Raw genomic sequence first — 20,566 nt, forward strand, 5'->3', positions numbered from 1 at the left:
AAATTGTACGCAGGCAAGGAAGACACCGGAAGAATCAAGGTGTTGGTTTTGAACGAAAGTTCAATGCCAATGGAGTTGAGTGGGAAGAAGATCAATACCCCAAGACGAAGTTTGTTCCTCAACAAGAGAAGTATGATCCTACTTCTTTCGAAGGGACACAAGCTCAAGATGATCTTCCACCACAAGACCACAAGCAAAAAAGACAAGCTTCAAGAGGAGATTGATGCATTTGAAGAAGCACCCAAGGCCTTGGTCAAGTGGGTTCCCAAGACCACATCAAGTTCTACTTCATCAAGTACAACTACAACTCCAAGGGTTCCCATCAAGATGGTGTGGATCCAGAAGAAGAAGAACTAGAGAGTTCTTGAGGGTGACTCCGCCAACATACTTCACTCTTATCATTTTGGCGAGGAGAAGTGCAAACAACTTCCATATATTGCACTAGTTCAAGGAGTCACAAACCCTCTTGTTGGTAAGACAAGGGACAAGGTAACCTAATGCTTTCATGGACATCATCTTGTGTATGCATCACTCTATGTCTATGGATATCCTTGTTTGTTCCTTGTGGGACTAACCCGTTAGGTATTAAAAGTGCAACTCACTCCAAAGGATTGCTCCAAATGATCTACATCAACATTGAGCATCTACATATTCAACACCTACATGAAGTCATCATCGACAAAACCTAAGGTTAGTTCATCCCTCTTAGGGGGGATATCACATCTAGGGGGAGCTTTACTCTAACCAATTGAGCTAAAGCAACTCTAATGGTGTGAACACAACAATGCTTTATGTAAAAGTGGCAACCCCACTTGTGCTTAAACGATAAGTATGACCTATGATCAAATATTCTCATTTGACTCCTAAGTCAATATACTCATATATAGATGACCTAGTCATCGCCAAATTGATTGATAGATGCTAGAGTGTTTGTGCATGCTTTGTCACATATTTCATTTGCCATCTTATTGTGTGAGCATGTTGCTTGCATACTTTACCCATTCGAGGACATCCATTTGTTGCTTTGATTGTTTAGCCTTTTTCTCTTTTGCCAAATGGATGGACAAGAATGCCTAAGAACTCCCTCTAGCTATCTATGTTTTTCTCGTCTCAAACTCTATTCATGCTACATCACAAAGTTTGAACAAGTCAGATTCGAACCACTCTGTGTGAGGAGCACTCGGAGTTCCCGATTCGTCATAGACTTAAACTTTCAAAACCTCTTTGTGTATCTCGGTCTGGCCGATTCTTCCTTTTAGGTCCTACCGAGTCACAAAGTTGATCTAGGGTTTTCAATCTTGGTGCAACCGATTAGAACCTTTCGGTCACACCGAGTTGTAGTAACTGCTTGCAGTTTTGCATCTCGGTGCCACCGAGTCGTTCCACTAGGTCACACCGACAGGGTCAGGTTATATATACCGACGGGCCAAAATTTGGAAAATTTTCCGAACCTCCTCGCCCGCGCATAACCTACTCTGCCTCCTCGGGTCTCCGGATCATCCTCTCATCGCCAGCGACCTCCCGCCACTGGTCGCCGCCGCCGTCAACGGATATCTGCCCCGCCGTTGCCGCCATAGCAAGTTCACCGCCGAACTAGGGTACGGACTTGATCTTTGTGCTAATCCATAACTCTGATTCTTAGCACATTGCTTTGCCATGATTCTTGCCATGAATGAAATCATCCTGTCCAGCGAAAATGTCCCATAGATTGGTTTTGATTTGAAAATTTAGGGTTAGGTCTCCGCCGAATTCATCTCGGACCGACCGAGTTGTAGAAATCGGTCTCACCGATTTGGCTTAGGCCATTGCACACGCGTTTTCGGTCTGACCGAAAATTGCAAATCGGTGTGACCGAGTTCAATTCTCTGTGAAACCCTAGTAGTCTCAGTACCACCAAACTATGACTCGGTCCGACCGAGTTCACTAGTTTAGGTTCCAAAAAACTGCTTCGGTATCACCAAGTTTACAAATCGGTAGATCCAAAATGCTTTTTGTGAAGAACTAAAACTAAGTTTTTGAGTCAATTGTTTTGCAAAACTCCTGTACTTTGTGATGCTCATCTACTCTACCTCATCTATAATCTATTCACAGGGTCTGCTGACAGTTTTCCTGCATGATGTCTGACCCAAGTGATAGCCAGAACAAGTCTGAGGAGCAGGTGCAACTGAGTGAGGGCACTAGTCCCTCCAGTTCATCTGATGATGGCAGCAGGAGCACACCAAGTAACTTGCCAAAGGCAGCCACCAGAACAAGAAAGAAGAAGACCTCAGATTCAGAGGATGAGGATTATGTGGCTATTGAGGAGGAAGTCAGTTCCAAGAAAAACGTGCTGAAAAAGGAGTATGGCTCGGTTGCTACAGTCAAGCCAGGGATGCATAAGAAGGCACCAGCAAAGAGAGTCCCATGTCTAAGGCCAGAGCATCCACTGCTCAAACTTCCAAGCCATCTGAAGAGGCAGTTGGAGAAGGCAAGAAAAGGAAGGAAAGGGTCAAGAAGACCACTGCCAGAGTGCTTGGCAGATCATCAATTATGAGAGATGATGATGAAGAGGAAGAGGATGCTGCACCAGCACCCAAAGCTCAAAAGCTCATTGATATGTCTCCAGCGTATCTATAATTTTTGATTGTTCCATGCTATTATATTATCTGTTTTGGATGTTTATGGGCTTTATTATACACTTTTATATTATTTTTGGGACTAACCTATTAACCCAGAGCCCAGTGCCGGTTTCTGTTTTTCCTTGTTTTAGAGTATCGCAGAAAAGGAAAATCAAACGGAGTCCAATTGACCTGAAACTTCACGGAACTTATTTTTGGACCAGAAGAAGCCCACGGAGTATCAGAGATGGACCAGGAGAGTCCCGGGCTGCCCACGAGGGTGGGGGGCGCGCCCACCCCCTGGGCGCGCCCCTTGCCTCGTGGACAACCCGGAGATCCACCGACGTACTTCTTCCTCCCATATATACCCATATACCCTAAAAACGTCGGGGAGCAGAATAGATCGGGAGTTCCACCACCAGAAGCCTCCGTAGCCACCGAAAACCAATCTAGACCTGTTCCGGCACCCTGCCGGAGGGGGAAACCCCTCTCCAGTGGCCATCTTCATCAGCCCGGTGCTCTCCATGACGAGGAGGGAGTAGTTCTCCCTCGGGGCTAAGGGTATGTACCAGTAGCTATGTGTTTGATCTCTCTCTCTCTCTCTCTCTCTCGTGTTCTTGAGGTGATATGATCTTGATGTATCGCGAGCTTTGCTATTATAGTTGGATCTTATGATGTTTCTCCCCCTCTACTCTCTTGTAATGGATTGAGTTTTCCCTTTGAAGTTATCTTATCGGAATGAATCTTTAAGGATTTGAGAACAGTTGATGTATGCCTTGCATGGGATACCCGTGCTGACAATGGGGTATTCTATTGATCCACTTGATTTATGTTTTGGTGATCAACTTGCGGGTTCCGCCCATGAACCTATGCATAGGGGTTGGCACATGCTTTCGTCTTGACTCTCCGGTAGAAACTTTGGGGCACTCTTTGAGGTTCTATGTGTTGGTTGAATAGATGAATCTGAGATTGTGTGATGCATATCGTATAATCATACCCACGGATACTTGAGGTGACATTGGAGTATCTAGGTGACATTAGGGTTTTGGTTGATTTGTGTCTTAAGGTGTTATTCTAGTACAAACTCTATGATAGATTGAACGGAAAGAATAGCTCCATGTTATTTTACTACGGACTCTTGAATAGATCGATCAGAAAGGATAACTTTGAGGTGGTTTCATACCCTACCATAATCTCTTTGTTTGTTCTCCGCTATTAGTGACTTTGGAGTGACTCTTTGTTGCATGTTGAGGGATAGTTATATGATCCAATTATGTTATTATTGTTGAGAGAACTTCCACAAGTGAAAGTATGAACCGTAGGCCTTGTTTCCTAACATTGCAATACCATTTGTGCTCACTTTTACCATTAGTTACCTTGCTGTTTTTATATTTTCAGATTTCAAAAACCTATATCTATAATCCATATTGCACTTGTATCACCATCTCTTCGCTGAACTAGCGCACCTATACAATTTACCATTGTATTGGGTGTGTTGGAGACACAAGAGACTCTTTGTTATTGGGTTGCAGGGTTGTTTGAGAGAGACCATCTTCATCCTACGCCTCTCACGGATTGATAAACCTTAGGTCATCCACTTGAGGGAAATTTGCTACTGTCCTACAAACCTCTGCACTTGGAGGCCCAACAACGTCTACAAGAAGAAGGTTGTGTATTAGACATCAAGCTCTTTTCTGGCGCCGTTGCCGGGGAGGTTAGAGCTTGAAGGTATATCTTTAGATCTTGCAATCGAATCTTTTTGTTTCTTGTTTTAGCACTAGTTTAGTTTATAAAAGAAAACTACAAAAAAATGGAATTGAGTTTGCCTCATACGCTTCATCTTTTTAATATCTTTCATGAGTATGATGGAAAGGAAAATTGTGCCAAAGTGTTAGAAGAAGAATGCATTAAAATGTTTGGCACTAAATCTTTGAATGATGAGCATGATTGCAATGTTATTAGTATTAACTCTTTGAATATCGATAGTACTAATGATGAATGCACTAGTTATGATGAAAATGTCTCTTATAAGCATGTCGATTTTTGTGGAGTGCATAGAGTTTACAAGTACACACCAATTAGGGAAGATAGATTTTGCAGGAGGCATAAGTACTTAGAAACTAAATGGTTGCAAAAAGGCTAGATGTTTGTTCTAAAAATTTAAATTTTCTTGGCCGTACTTGTGAACTTTGCAATGAACGTGGTCATTTAACCATCCGATGCAAATTGTTTCATGATCTAATCATTTCCAAAAATTGTGATGACTTGATTTCTCTTGCACATCATAATGAACTTAGTTTGCTTATGGGTTATGAAGAAATGAAACGTATAACTAACTATCTTCCAGTATTTGCCCGTGATAAACTTCTTGGTTTTGATCTAGAGGAAATTTATATGTATTGTGCGGTGAATTGTATTGAAAATCCTTATATTGCCAACTACATAAAGAAAAGAAAAAAAAGTAGAAGATGAAGAGAATACTAATGAAAGGGAAGAGACTTCCCAATAACCTCCTATTATTTCTTATGATGAATCAGATAACAAGGAGGAGCCTTCTATTCAACCAATCTCATTAATAAGGAGCTCCAAAAAGAGGATTGAACCCACACATGATGTGGTGAAGAAGAAGAAAATAAAAAGGAAGAGAGGTAAAAGGATATCTCTCCCAACTGATGCTGCTCCTATTACTGTTGTGCCTCATGAAAATATAATTGTGGAAGATGATGCACTTGATGATGATCTCGTTATGCCTATTGCTTGTTGTGATGATTATGATTGGGAAGATAATGATACTTCTTATGATCTTGAAAATCTTTTTGGCACTTGCTTGGAAGAATATGATAATTGCTATACTATTGGTGCTATCTATACTATTAATGATGAGGGTGATTATGCTTATGATATGAAAAGGCCCAAGCTTGGGGATGCTATGTTTGATGAAGATGATGTTTTTGAGAATATATTTGCTGCAATTAATGTTTGTCCCATGCTTGGGGATGCTACGTTTAATGAAGATGATATTTTTAGTCTCCCGAGTTTTGATATGCAAATTTATAATGATGATAGCATGCCTCCTGCTTATGATGATTATATTGATGAAAGTGGATTTGGAAGAGTGTCAACTTTAGGAAGTAATGATCCCACTATTTTGGAGGATGTTGAATCTTATTATGATAATTATGAAAGTGGATTTGGAGAGGTCATGACTTTATTTAGTGATGATTCCACTATCTTGGAAGAGGTTTCAATCGATTATGATGAGAACAAAGTTGCTACTTATGATAATTGTTGTGATGATACATATGCTATAAAAAGTAGTGATGATTATATTTATAAAAAATTTCATGATTATGATTACCCTTTTTCTGAACATTACTCTTTTAATGTGGAAACAATTTATAGTATTCGAGTTTCTTATGATACTCCCACTATTCCGAATGAGAAGAATTTTGCTTATGTGGAGAGTAATAAAATTTCTATGCTTGTAGATCATGAAAAGAATGCTTTAGGTGCTGGTTATATTGTTGAATTAATTCATGATGCTACTGAAAATTATTATGAGGGAGGAATATATGCTTGTAGGAATTGCAATAATATCAAATTTCCTCTCTATGTGCTTAAAGTTTTGAAGTTATGCTTGTTTTACCTTCCTATGCAAGTTGATTCTTGTTCCCACAAGTTGTTTGCTCACAAAATCCCTATGCATAGGAAGTAGGTTAGACTTAAATTTGCTAGTCATATTCTTCATGATGCTCTCTTTATGTTTCAATTCTTATCTTTTATGTGAGCACCATTGAAATCATCATGCCTAGCTAGGGGCGTTAAACGATAGCGCTTGTTGGGAGGCAGCCCAATTTTATTTTTGCTCCTTGCTTTTTGTTCCTGTTTAGTAATAAATAAATTACCTAGCCTCTGTTATTATTGATTTTTTATGTTTTAATTAGTGTTTGTGCCAAGTAGAACCGTTGGGAACACTTGGGGAAAGTCTTGTTGATCTTGCTGTAAAAAACAGAAACTTTAGCGCTCACGAGAATTGCTGCCATTTTTATTTGGATAGTGCTATTTAGTTAATTCTTTTTGCAGATGATTAGTAGATAAATTCCTAAGGTACATAAATTTATTTTAGAATTTGTGGGGTTCCATAAGTTTGCGTTAGGTACAGATTACTACAGACTGTTCTTTTTTTGACAGATTCTGTTTTTCATGTGTTGTTTACTTATTTTGATGAATCTATGGCTAGTAAAAGAGTTTATAAACCATAGAGAAGTTGGACTACAGTAGTTTTAACATCAATATAAATAAATAATGAGTTCATTACAGTACCTTGAAGTGGTGTTTTGTTTTCTTTCGCTAACGAAGCTTACGAGTTTTCTGTTAAGTTTTGTGTTGTGAAGTTTTCAAGTTTTGGGTAAAGATTCAATGGACTATGGAATAAGGACTGGCAAGAGCCTAAGCTTGGGGATGCCCAAGGCACCCCAAGGTAATATTCAAGGACAACCAAAAGCCTAAGCTTGGGGATTGATATGTCTCCATCGTATCTATAATTTTTGATTGTTCGATGCCAATATTCTACAACTTTCATATACTTTTGGAAACTTTTTATGCTATTATTGGGACTAACATATTGATCCAGTGCCCAGTGCCAGTTCCTGTTTGTTGCATGTTTTTTGTTTCGCAGAATATCCATATCAAACAGAGTCCAAACGGGATAAAAATTGACGGAGATTTTTTTGGAATATATATGATTTTTGGGAAGAAAAATCCACGCGAGACAAGGCCCGAGGGGGACATGAGGCAGGGGGCGCACCCCAGGGGGTCAGGCGTGCCCTGGGCCCTCGTGGCCACCCTGTAAGGCAGTTGATGCCCTTCTTTCGTGGCAAGAAAGCTAATATCTGGATAGAGATTGTGTTAAAATTTCAGCCCAATCGGAGTTACGGATCTCCGGGAATATAAGAAACGGTGAAAGCGTAGAATCTGGGAACGCAGAAACAGAGAGAGACAGATCCAATCTCGGAGGGGCTCTCGCCCCTCCCATGCCATGGAGACCAAGGACCAGAGGGGAAACCCTTCTCCCATCTAGGGAGGAGGTCAAGTAAGAAGAAGGAGGAGGGGGCTCTCTCCCCCTCGCTTCCGGTGGCGCCGGAGTTCCACCGGGGGCCATCATCATCACCGCAATCTTCACCAACAACTTCACCGCCATCATCACCAACTCTCTCCCCCCCCTCTATGCAGCGGTGTAACCCCTCTTTTACCCGCTGTAATCTCTACTTAAACATGGTGCTCAACTCTATATATTATTTCCCAATGATGTATGGCTATCCTATGATGTTTGAGTACATCTGTTTTGTCCTATGGGTTATTTGATGATCGTGATTGGTTTGAGTTGCATGTTTTATTATTTGTGCTGTCCTATGGTGCTCTCCGTGTCGCTCAAGCGTGAGGGATTCCCGCTGTAGGGTTTGCAATATGTTCATGATTTGCTTACGGTGGGTGGCGTGAGTGACAGAAGCACGGACCTGAGTAAGTAGGTTGTTTACATATGGGATAAAGAGGACTTGATACTTTAATGCTATGGTTGGGTTTTACCTTAATGATCTTTAGTAGTTGCAGATGCTTGCTAGAGTTCCAATCATAAGTGCATATGATCCAAGTAGAGAAAGTATGTAAGCTTATGCCTCTCCCTCAAATAAAATTGCAATAATGATTACCGGTCTAGTTATCGATTGCCTAAGGACAAATAACTTTCTCGTAACAAAAAGCTCTTTACTAAAACTAATTTAGTTGTGCCTTTACCTAAACAGCCCCTACTTTTTATTTACTTGCTCTTTATTATCTTGCAAACCTATCCAACAACACCTACAAAGTACTTCTAGTTCCGTACTTGTTCTAGGTAAAGCGAACGTCAAGCGTGCATAGAGTTGTATCGGTGGTCGATAGAACTTGAGGGAATATTTATTCTACCTTTAGCTCCGCGTTGGGTTCGACACTCTTACTTATCGAAAGAGGATACAATTGATCCCTATACTTGTGGGTTATCAAGACCTTTTTCTGGCGCCGTTGCCGGGGAGCAATAGCGTGGGGTTGATATTCTCGTGTGTGCTTGTTTGCTTTATCACTAAGTAATTTTTATTTGCTGTTCTTAGTTGTTATTTAACTTTAGTTATGCTTATGGAACATGAAATACCAAAAAAATAGGTGTACTTGTTGCTCATGGAGATGAGGAACCTCCTAAAACCCTCGATGCTCGTTATGTGACAGATATTATGTACTACTTTGATAATCCAGAGAAAACCCCATTCAATTTGGTAATGGGAGCACGTTGGATCAACGTGAATACTTTAGGGATTATCGCTTCACTCAAAAAGGGAAACTATTATGGGATCAAATTTATATGTTGGAATGGTATGCTAGGCAACTATGCTTGAGATATGATTATACTTGTTGCTCTAGGATGAAGGCTCCACACCTTCCCTTTTTATGCAAATTTAATGATAACGAAACTTTGGCATCTTATGCTAAAGGTATATATGACTACTATGATGTGGAACGAGTAGAAGAATTTGTTGCTTTTATGGGTGCTTATGAAATTGAATCTATGTTCAAAGAATATGAAAATCTTTATGATGCTATCTACAGATCTGAAAATTTAGCTATCCTTAAATATTGTTATGAGAATTATGAATGCAATTCCGATATTGATGCGTTTATTGAGAAAGTCTCCGCTGTCCCAGAAGAGACTAATATTTTGCAGGAGTCTATGGAAGAAGGAATTGATGAAATTGTGAGCTCATTGGATGAAAAAGATGATGAGGAGAGCGAAGAACAAAAGGAGGAAGAGCGGATTAGCTACCCGTGCCCACCTTCTAATGAGAGTAACTCTTCAACTCATACATTGTTTAATTTCCCTTCGTGCTTACCGAAGGATGATTGCTATGATGATTGTTATGATCCCATTGATTCTCTTGAAATATCCCTTTTTGATGATACTTGCTATGCTTGTGGCCAAGATGCCAATATGAATTATGCTTATGGAGATGAACTTGCTATAGTTCCTTATATTAAACATGAAACTGTTGCTATTGCACCCACGCATGATAGTCCTATTATCTTTTTGAATTCTGCCGACTACACTATATCGAAGAAGTTTGCCCTTATTAAGGGCTATATTGATGGGTTGCCTTTTACTACTACACATGATGATTTTGATAGATATAATATGCATGTGCTTGCTGCTTCTACTTGCAATTATTATGAAAGAGGAACTCTATTTCCACCTCTCTATGTTTCCAACACGATAAAATTGCAAGAAACTGTTTATACTATGCATTGGCCTTTACTATGTGTGCATGAATTGTTCTTTTATGACATGCCGATGCATAGGAAGAGAGTTAGACTTCGTTGTTGCGTGATATATTTTACTTTGTGCTCACTACTAAATTACAAAGCATTGTTGATTCAAATAGGCTTTGATATACCTTGGGATCCGGGTGGATCCATTACTTGAGCACTATATGCCTAGCTTAATGGCTTTAAAGAAAGCGCTGCCAGGGAGACAAGCCGGAAGTTTTAGAGAGTCACTTATTTCTGTTGTGTGCTTTTATAAGGTTTAAAAATAAAAATAATGTGCCAAGGTTTGCCTTTAGGATGTTTTAGATGCTTGTTGGTTTGTACGGTGCAGGACAGAAACTTTGGCTATAGTGCGCGATTTTACATTTTTTACTGAAACGTCAAATGGTTCTGATTCTTTTTGCACTGTATTTATATACAAATTGTTTATTTTTCCTAATTTTGGTAGAATTTTTTAAGTATCAGAAATATGGTGAATGTTCATATTGTTACAGACTGTTCTGTTTTAGACAGATTCTGTTTTTGATGCATAGTTTGCTTGTTTTGATGAAACTAACGATTTATATCAGTGGATTAAGCCATGGAAAAGTTATATTACATTAGCTATAATGCAAAAACAAAATATGAATTGGTTTGAAACAGTACTTAGGGTAGTGATTTGCTTTATTATACTAACGGATCTTACCGAGTTTTCTGTTGAAGTTTTGTGTGGATGAAGTGTTCGATGATCGAGAAGGTCTCGATATGAGAAGAAGGAAGAGAGGCAAGAGCTCAAGCTTGGGGATGCCCGAGGCACCCCAAGTAAATATTCAAGGAGACTCAAGCATCTAAGCTTGGGGATTTCCCGGAAGGCATCCCCTCTTTCTTCAACAAGTATCGGTATGTTTTTGCATTCGTTTCGTTCATGCGATATGTGCAATCTTGGAGCATCTTTTGCATTTAGTTTTAACTTTTCTTTTATGCACCATGATGGTATGAGATAGTCCTTGGTTGATTTATAGAATGGCTCTATGCACTTCATGTAAGTGCATCTAGTGCCACCCCTAGTTGGTTTTGGAGTATTGACGACAAACCTGGTTGAGGGACTAATGTGTTTGTAAGAATTGCAGGATAACATAGGTAGTAGGGTCTCACTGATTCAGTTTACCCACCAGAGATGACCCCTAAAAATGTATGAAGACATTGAAGACAAAGGTGGTATATGAAGGTATTCACATTGAAGACTATGACAAGAGAAGACATTGTGTGAAGACTATGGAGCGCGAAGACTTAGTTGTTTCGTTGTTTCGTTTTCTTCTTTGTTGAGTCATAGGTACCACCGTACTTTTAAGTGGGTCCAAGTGAACCAGTCAAAATGACTGAAGTGATGCTTAACCAAAATCCTATGTCTTCGAGCGAAGACAATGAGAGCAAATCTTATCCAGAGCTGGATAAGTCAGCTTTGCTTGTAGCTCAAGTAAAGTTGCCGTGTGTGTTTGAAATCTGACCGTTGGAACACGTGTCAGTTCCTTAGTGACCCAGGGTCATTTCGGACAAATCAAGTCGGGTTGCCTAGTGGCTATAAATAGCCCACCCCCTACACCATAAATTGGTTGGCTGCTCAGAGTTAGTGCACGGCTTTTGTCGTTTGAGAGCAACCCACCTCGAAGCCTTTGAGAGAGAAATCCTTGCGAGGACAAAGCCCTAAACACCCAGAGCCAAAGAGTGTTAGGCATCACTTAAGTCTTCTTGTCTGTGTGATCTGAAGACTTATTACACTTGAGGACTGTGAATCCTCCAGTCGGTTAGGCGTCGCGTTCTGAGCATCCAAGAGTCATTGTGGATCGCCGGTGAACAAAGTCTGTGAAGGATTGGAAGTCTACCTTGAAGACTTACCAGAGTGATTGGGCGAGGACTGGGTGTCCTTGGCTCAAGGGGAATAAGGTGAAGACACGGTCTTCTGAGTTAAATCTCAGCCTCCCTAACCAGACATACAGTTGTCACAGCAACTGGAACTGGTCCAACAAATCATTGTCTTCAACGAGCAACTGGTTCTATCCTTTCCATCTCTTTATTTACAGTTGGTTCTTGTGAAGTCATTGCCTGTTTGCATTATCTTTTGTCTTCACCGAGTGACTGCTTGTTCTGATTGGCTTCATACTATCTTCCATCCTGATCTATACTGCCTAGCTGCTATTAGTCTTTGTGCTTTCATTTCATTGAATACTTGACTATGGCTTGCCTAGTGTAGTCTACCTTCCGCTGCATGGTAATAGGTTTATTTCTATCGTTTGTCTTCGAAACTTCCATGTTTTGAAGACTTTCATAAAAATCGCCTATTCACCCCCCTCTAGTCGATCACTAGCACTTTCAATTGTTATCGGAGCAAGGTACTCCCATGTTCTGTGTGATTCGGTTTAACCACCTGGAGTTTTAGCTTTGTCGACTGCAGGGATAATCAAAGTCTCCGCTGCGTGCCCCGTCTTCGATGGAACTGAATATCCCTACTGGAAGAATAAGATGCGCATGCATCTTGAAGCCATTGATGTCGACCTCTGGTATGTCGTCAAGAATGGCGTCCCCAAGGCTGGTGAAGGTGTCACCGCTGCTGATGTCAAGAAGTTCGTTCAACTGGACTCCACTACCAAGAACATCATCTGTGGTCATCTGACCAAAGGGCAGTATGGCCATGTGAGTGCTCTGGAGACATCTAAGCTAGTCTGGGACTGGCTCTCCAAGGTCAACGAAGGCATCTCAACCCAGAGAGATCAAAGAATCAGTGTCCTTCGCAACCTCTTCAACCGCTTCAAGAGAAACGACAATGAGAATGTTCAGCTCATGTTTGATCGACTCACTCACATCACAAATGAGCTTCAAGCTCTCGGCGCTACTGAGATCACCAAGCATGAAATCGTCAAGACACTCCTGAGATCACTTGACAGCTCGTTTGACACCCTAGCCCTGATGATTCAAGAACGCCCTGACTTCAAAAGCCTCGATCCGTCTGACATACTTGAAAGGCTCAACACACATGAGTTTCAGCTTTCTGAGAAAAGAGACATCTACGGTCCCAACTATGGGCGAACACATGCTCTGAAGGCAAAAGTTGTTTCCTCATCTGAAGAAGAATCTGACTGCAGTTCTGATGATCCTGAAGACATTGGAAAGGAGCTTGCTATGCTTGTGAAGAAGTTCCAGAAATTCACCAAGAAGAAAGGCTTCAGAAAATCCTCACGATCCAGCTCAAGGAATGATGAAGCTTCTGCTCATGACTACAAGAATAGAACATGCCACAAGTGCAAGAAACCTGGTCACTACATCTCTGAGTGTCCGCAGTGGGACAATGAGAACAAGAAGAAGAAGAAGAAGAAGAAGAAGAAGGGCAAGTAATATGATTCGGACGACAAGAAGAAGAAGAAATACTCAAAGTCTTCTTCCAAGTCTTCCTCAAAGTCTTCATCACACAAGAAGAGCTCATCTGGCAAGGCTCGTGCATTTGTTGGCAAGGAAATGGATTCAGAGGAGGAGTCTGCTTCTGAGGAGGCGGAGGTGGAGTCTGAGGAGGAGTCCGATTCTGGCGTTGCAAGTCTGGCTACAGCCTACGTTGCCAAGTCCATCTCCAACACTGAAGACAATGACTTCGTCACCGACGCCGATGCTGATGATAAGGACAACTCCGCTCCCACCTACTGCTTCATGGCACGCGATGCCAAGGTAAACTCACGCACTACTCACTATCAAACATCCAATGAAGATGACTCTGATTGTGGTTCCAAACCCAGCTACAAAACACTTGCTAAAATTGCAACTGAACAACAGAAAGCTATGGAACATATTCAAAAACTGTTGGACAAAAGCGATGACCTGTTAGACGCTGAAATGACTCGATCTCAGTCCTTAATTGAAGACATTAAAAATCTTCATGTTAAGTATGAGGAACTTGAATGTCGTCATGAAACGCTCTCAACAACTCATGAAAAGCTTTCCTATGATTATCTTCAAAGGAAGCAAGATCTTGAGAAATTGAGAGCGGCTCATGAAGATCTTCAAAAGGAAAATGAGTCACTTCGCGCCAAACAGATTAGTTCCACTCAGGAAGGATTTGAACCACCATGTCTTAAATGCATTGAGCGTGACAACGCTACTTCTATTGCTGGATGTTCTACTGCTACTACTGTTGCAATATCTTCAACTGTTGATGTGGTAACTAACCCCTCTGCTGAGGATACCACTGCTATTGCTGATGAAAATGCTAGGTTGAAGACATTGCTTGAAATAGGGATGTACAAAAGTCTCAAAGGGCATCAGACACTATGTGATGTCCTCAAAAGGCAGATCCTAAACCGAAACCCTAGGAAAGAGGGTGTTGGGTTCGAAAGGAAAATTAATGCTGATGGCTCTTACTGGAAACCTGAGCAGTACCCCGAAACCACATGGGTTGCTGCAAAGGAACCTTCAGTGGATCCATCCACCCTATCTGGCTTCACTTGCGCTAATCCCATTGTCATTGATGAATCCTTTGATGCAAACTATAAACTATTTAAGAATCAGAATGGTGAAGTGTTTGCCAGGTATATTGGTACAAACTGCAGGAATGGGCCACCTATGAAGAAAGTCTGGGTGCCGAAAGAGTGTCTGGAAAATCTTCCTGTGTATGTCGTCATGACACCACAAGTGAAGAAGACAAACCCCAGACCACGGGCTTCATATGGTCCAAAGGCTTCATACAGACAGATGACTCACCTGAGTCGCACTAACGCAAATGTTTTGCAGGGAAACCATACTCAGGCCTATGAATATGAGCGTGTTTCATCAAACCGCCATGTTCATAAGACCCAGAACTACTCTGCTTATTCTTATGAGTACTATTGTCCACCTGCAAGACTATTTGTTAGGGCTCCCAAGCCAAAGTTCTCAAATGCTGCACTTAGACTCATTGCTTCGAAGCCACCCTTGAAGATGTGGGTGGCTAAGAAAGCTTAACTATCTTTTGCAGGGAAAGGTCTCTAGGGGAAAATCAAATGCGTCTGAAGCTATTGTTGGGGACCTTAAACATCTTGTAGGGCGCAAGATCAAATGCCCAAATGGTCTTATTATGTATTTTGTTCCTGAGTCGCTTGCTACTTGCCCTATCAGTCCTAACCTCGATCTAAGCTTTCATAATCCACTTGCTCGTCAAATGTTTATGCTTCACAATTCTCTTCGTGAAGCCTATCCCCCTAACTGCACTGTAGGGTATGACACCAGCTGCTTCAGAATGGATTATTGACAGTGGATGTACTAATCACATGACTAGCAAGCGAAGTCTTCTCATGGACTCAACCTTACGTCCATCTGACAAGAGTCACATCACATTTTCTGATACTAGTAAAAGCAAGGTATTGGGTCTAGGTAGAGTTGCAATCTCAAGGGATCAACACATGGATAAAGTGATGCTTGTTGAATCCCTTGGTTTCAACTTAATGTCTGTCTCAATGCTTTGCGATTTAAATATGATTGTGATGTTTGGAAAATATCGTTGCCTTGTTCTAATGGAATCTGACAAGTCTCTAGTCTTTGAAGGGTATCAGAAAGATGATTTGTACATGGTAGATTTCTCAGCAGGACCATAGCTTGCCGTATGTCTTCTTACAAAAGCTTCAGAATGATGGCTCTGGCATCGGAGGCTAGGGCATGCTGGCATGAGGAACTTAAATACTCTTGCAAAGAAGAAGCACGTCATAGGCATCGAGGGCATCAAGTTCAAGAAGGATCACTTATGCGGTGCCTGCGAAGCAGGAAAGATGATGAGGGCCAAGCATCCCTCGAAGACAATCATGACAACGACTCAACCCTTCGAACTGCTACACATGGACCTCTTCGGTCCCACTCACTACTCAACTCTTACTACTACTGCTTGTCTCTATGGCTTCGTCATTGTTGATGATTATTCAGGATATACATGGGTGCATATAATCCTCTACAAGACTGAAGTGCAGGATGTCTTCAGACGCTTCGCCAATCGAGTCGTGAACAACTATGGCGTCAAGATCAAGCACATCAGAAGTTACAATGGCACTGAATTCAAGAACACCGGCCTCGACACTTATCTTGATACTTTGGGCATCACTCATGAGTTCTCAGCTCCGTACACGCCGCAGCAGAATGGCATCGTGGAATGCAAGAACAGAACACTCATGGAGATGGGCCGGACGATGCTCGATGAATACAAGACTCCAAGAAAGTTCTCGCCTGAAGCCATTGATACTGCATGCCATGTCATCAACCGTGTTTATCTTCACAAGCTTCTGAACAAAACATCCTATGAGCTCCTCACTGGTAAGAAGCCAAATGTCAGTTACTTCAGAGTATTTGGTGCCAGGTGATGGATCAAGGATCCACATCACACTTCAAAATTTGCACCGAAAGCACATGAAGGTTTTATGCTTGGTTACGGAAAGGATTCGCACTCCTATAGAGTCTTCAACCTCTTTCACTATAAAGTGGTTGAAACTGTGGATGTGCGGTTCGATGAGACTAAAGGCCCGCAAAGAGAGCACCTGCCAAATGTTCTAGATGAAGTTCCATCCAGTGAATACATCAAGATTATGGGAACTGGAGAAATCATACCGTCTGAAGCACAACCCGAAGAGGAACTCATCATCTCTGCACCTGATCAACCTGAAGACAATACTCAGCCTAAATACATGTTGGGGAACGTAGTAATTTCAAAAAAAATCCACGTACACGCAAGATCATGGTGATGCATAGCAACGAGAGGGGAGAGTGTTGTCCACGTACCCTCGTAGACCGAAAGCGGAAGCATTAGCACAACGCGGTTGATGTAGTCGTACGTCTTCACGATTCGACCGATCAAGTACCGAACGCACGTCACCTCCGAGTTCTGCACACGTTCAACTCGATGACGTCCCTCGAACTCTGATCCATCCGAGTGTTGAGGGAGAGTTTCATCAGCATGATGGCGTGGTGACGATGATGATGTTCTACCGACGCAGGGCTTCGCCTAAGCACCGCTACGATATGACCGAGGTGGATTATGGTGGAGGGGGGCACCTCACACGGCTAAGAGATCAAGAGATCAATTGTTGTCTCTATGGGGTGCCCCTGGCCACGTATATAAAGGAGTGGAGGAGGGGGGAGAGGGACGGCCCCTATGGCGCGCCCTGGAGGAGTCCTACTCCCACCGGGAGTAGGATTCCCACCCCCCCCCCTTCCAAGTAGTAGGAGTAGGAGTCAAGGCAAGGAAAGAGAGAAGAGAAGGAAGGAGGGGGCGAAGCCCCTCCCCCTAGTCCAATTCGTACTAGGCCTTGGGGGGCGCCCAACCTCTCCTCTCTCTTTCCCCTAAAGCCCAATAAGGCCCATATACTCCCTGGCGAATTCACGTAACTCTCCGGTACTCTGAAAAATACCCGAATCACTCGGAACCTTTCCGATGTCCGAATATAGTCGTCCAATATATCGATCTTTACGTCTCGACCATTTCGAGACTCCTCGTCATGTCCCCGATCTCATCCGGGACTCCGAACTACCTTCAGTACATCAATACACATAAACTCATAATATAACCGTCATCGAACTTTAAGCGTGCGGACCCTACGGGTTCGAGAACTATGTAGACATGACCGAGACACGTCTCCGGTCAATAACCAATAGTGGAACCTGGATGCTCATATTGGTTCCTACATATTCTACGAAGATCTTTATAGGTCAAACCGTATAACAACATACGTGCACAACATCAACGCATAAAACCTAGGCTTTGATACCACTGTTGGGGAACGTAGTAATTTCAAAAAAATTCCTACGCACACGCAAGATCATGGTGATGCATAGCAACGAGAGGGGAGAGTGTTGTCCACGTACCCTCGTAGACCGAAAGCGGAAGCGTTAGCACAACGCGGTTGATGTAGTCGTACGTCTTCACGATCCGACCGATCAAGTACCGAACGCACGACACCTCCGAGTTCAGCACACGTTCAGCCCGATGACGTCCCTCGAACTCTGATCCAGCCGAGTGTTGAGGGAGAGTTTCGTCAGCACGACGGCGTGGTGACGATGTTGATGTTCTACCGACGCAGGGCTTCGCCTAAGCACCGCTATAGTATTATCGAGGTGGACTATGGTGGAGGGGGGCACCGCACACGGCTAAGAGACGATCAACTTGATCAACTTGTGTGTCTAGAGGTGCCCCCCTGCCCCTGTATATAAAAGAGCAAGGGGGGAGGCGGCCGGCCTAGGAGGAGGGCGCGCCAAGGGGGAGTTCTACTCCCACCGGGAGTAGGATTCCTCCTTTCCTTGTTGGAGTAGGAGTGAAGGAAAGAGGAGGAGAGGGAGAAGGAAAAGGGGGATGCACCCCTTGTCCAATTCGGACCAGAGGGGGGCACAGGCCTCCTTCCTTTTGGCCTATCTCCTCTATTCCCGTATGGCCCAATAAGGCCCATATACTCCCCGGCGAATTCCCGTAACCCTCCGGTACTCCGAAAAATACCCGAATCACTCAGAACCTTTCTGAAGTCCGAATGTAGTCGTCCAATATATCGATCTTTACGTCTCGACCATTTCGAGACTCCTCGTCATGTCCTCGATCTCATCTGGGACTCCGAACTCCTTTGGTACATCAAAACATATAAACTCATAATATAACTATCATCGTAGCATTAAGCGTGCGGACCCTACAGATTCGAGAACTATGTAGACATGACCGAGACACATCTCCGTTCAATAACCAATAGCGGAACCTGGATGCTCATATTGGCTCCTACATATTCTACGAAGATTTTTATCTGTCAGACCGCATAACAACATACGTTGTTCCCTTTGTCATCGGTATGTTACTTGCCCGAGATTCGATCGTTGGTATCTCAATACCTAGTTCAATCTCGTTACCGGCAAGTCTCTTTACTCATTCCGTAACACATCATCCCGCAACTACTCATTAGTTGCAATGCTTGCAAGGCTTATAGTGATGTGCATTACCGAGTGGGCCCAGAGATACCTCTCCGACAATCGGAGTGACAAATCCTAATCTCGAAATACGCCAACCCAAAAAGTACCTTCAGAGACACCTGTAGAGCACCTTTATAATCACCCAGTTACGTTGTGACGTTTGGTAGCACACAAAGTGTTCCTCCGGTAAACGGGAGTTACATAATCTCATAGTCATAGGAACATGTATAAGTCATGAAGAAAGCAATAGTAACAAACTAAACGATCAAGTGCTATGCTAATGGAATGGGTCAAGTCAATCACATCATTCTCCTAATGATGTGATCCCGTTAATCAAATGACAACTCATGTCTATGGTTAGGAAACATAACCATCTTTGATCAACGAGCTAGTCAGGTAGAGGCATACTAGTGACACTCTGTTTGTCTATGTATTCACACATGTATTATGTTTCCGGTTAATAAAATTCTAGCATGAATAATAAGCATTTATCATGATACAAGGAAATAAATAATAACTTTATTATTGCCTCTAGGGCATATTTACTTCACTCATAAGGAATACAATCAATAAATAAATCATGCTCCGACTTCATCACATAACGGTTCACCATACGTGCATGCTACGGGAATCACAAACTTTAACACAAGTATTCTTTAAATCCACAACTACTCAACTAGCATGACTCTAATATTATCACCTCCATATCTCAAAACAATTATCATGCTTCAATCTTTTCTTAGTATTCAACACACTCAAAAGAAAGTTTCACAAATCTTGAATACCAAGCATATTATTATTAAGCAAATTACCATGCTATTAAGAGACTCTCAAAATAGTTTAAGTGAAGCATGAGAGATCAATAGTTTATTTAAAACAAATCCACCACCATGCTCTAAAAGATCTAAGTGAAGCACATAGAGCAAAATTATAACGCTCAAAAGATATAAGTGAAGCACATAGAGGAAAACTACATAGCTCAAAAGATATAAGTGAAGCACATAGAGCAAAATTATAATGCTCAAAAGATATAAGTGAAGCACATAGAGTATTCTATCAAATTTTAATTCATGTATGGCTCTCTCAAAAGGTGTGTACAGCAAGGATGATTGTGGCATACTAAATAACAAAGACACAAATAATACAAGACGCTCCAAGCAAAACACATATCATGTTGGTGAATAAAAATATAGCTCCAAGTAAATTACCGATGGAAGTGGTCGAAAGAGGGGATGCCTTCCGGGGCATCCCCAAGCTTTGACTTTTGTCCTTGGATTATCTTGGGGGTGCCATGGGCATCCGCAAGCTTAGGCTCTTGCCACTCCTTGTTCCATAATCCATCAAAAGAATTCACCCAAAACTTGAAAACTTCACAACACAAAACTTAAAGTAGAAAACTCGTGAGCTCCGTTAGCGAAAGAAAACAAAAGACCACTTCAAGGTACTGTAATGAACTCATTATTTATTTATATTGGTGTTAAACCTACTGTATTCCAACTTCTCTATGGATTATAAACTATTTTACTAGCCATAGATTCATCAAAATAAGCAAACAACACACGAAAAACAGAATCTGTCAAAAACAGAACAGTCTGTAGTAATCTGTAGCTAGCGCAAGATCTGGAACCCCAAAAATTCTAAAATAAATTGCTGGACGTGAGGAATTTATCTATTAATCTTCTTCAAAAAGAATTAAC

Source organism: Triticum urartu, chromosome 3 (genome assembly GCF_003073215.2).
Source record: "Triticum urartu cultivar G1812 chromosome 3, Tu2.1, whole genome shotgun sequence".
In the NCBI taxonomy this organism is placed as follows: domain Eukaryota; kingdom Viridiplantae; phylum Streptophyta; class Magnoliopsida; order Poales; family Poaceae; genus Triticum; species Triticum urartu.